Source organism: Castor canadensis, chromosome 4, assembly GCF_047511655.1.
Source record: "Castor canadensis chromosome 4, mCasCan1.hap1v2, whole genome shotgun sequence".
NCBI lineage: Eukaryota > Metazoa > Chordata > Mammalia > Rodentia > Castoridae > Castor > Castor canadensis.
Window position 1 is genome coordinate 110886731 of NC_133389.1, and position 1430 is coordinate 110888160.

Genomic DNA, 1430 nt, shown 5'->3' on the forward strand with positions numbered 1-1430 from the left:
TTCTTCTTCTTCTTCTTCTTCTTCTTCTTCTTCTTCTTCTTCTTCTTCTTCTTCTTCTTCTTCTTCTTCTTCTTCTTCTTTTCTCTCTCTCTCTCTCTCTCTCTCTCTCTCTCTCTCTCTCTCTCTCTCTCTCTCTCTCTCTCCCTCTCTCTCTTTCTCTCTCCCCCCCTTAGTCTCAAACTTCTGAGATCAATCAATCATCCTGCAGCTTCCAAGTACCTTGGATTATGGGCACATATCACCATATATACAACTGCAAGTTTCTAGGACTTCATAATCAAATCATAATTTTATACAAAATTAATACATCATTTTTGTACAATTGGTAAGCCTAATATCTGTGTACTGCCTTCATGAACTTACAAAGGTAAATTAATACTTTAAGTCCACAAATATATCCAGAAGAAGGTGGCAAAAACCTTAAGTGCCTCTGGGTTCCTTAGTAGTGATATAAAAGAGAATTGTCAAAAATAGAGAATTCAAGAAAGAGGTAAAATTTAATCCTGGCCAGAAAGAATTGTATAGAATTTAAACAGCTAAAGGAAACTTGAATAAGATGCTCTCATGGTTGATGTACTTCCTATATATGAATGAATATAGAATTTTTAAACCTATTGAAATCATAAGAAGGAGACTAAGGGAGAAAGGAGAAAAATAAAAGGGATGAAGCAATTCAGATTATAACACATATATATGAGGAACTGTCACAATGAAACATCCTGTATAGCTATCTTAAACAAAATGTATGTTTTTTTCAAAAACAGAGAACAGAAAGGCGTAAAAAGTCAAGTCTGGAGGTTGATGCCAGTGGAAGGGGGAGAATATAACAAAAGGGTGTAGGAGGGTGAATATGGTAGCAGTATTATGTACTCATGCATGAAAATGGAAAACTGCAGCCTGTTGAAACTATTCCAATGAGGGGAGAGAGGGAGAGAGGAGAATGATGGAGGGGGTGAATTCAACTATGATATATTGTAAGAACTTTTGTAAATATCACAATGTACCACAGTACAACAAAAAAGAAAAGAGTAGATATTCATAATTCTTATTTATCCTTTAGAGCAAAAAGCCTTACCAAGAAGCCCTAAAATGTTTAGGGCGGAGTGAGAAAATTACATTTCCTTTGCTGAGGACTACAAATATTTCCTTTCAGAAAGAAACCATTTTTTTAATACTATGGTTAGCAAAAAAGGGAGTCTAAACAAATTTCATTAAAAACAAAAGTAAAAGCACTTGTCTATATCAAAGACCTAAAAAAGCATGGATCAAAAATATATTTCCTCTATTTGAAACAAATATTGAACAAGTATTTACTCTTATTAAAAGTCTATAAATTCCAGTCAACAGGTATCATTATATGTGGAAGATAACAGAGAAAACAACAATATAAAATAACTGATTTTTTAAAATGCCAGCAAAGATTATAGCTC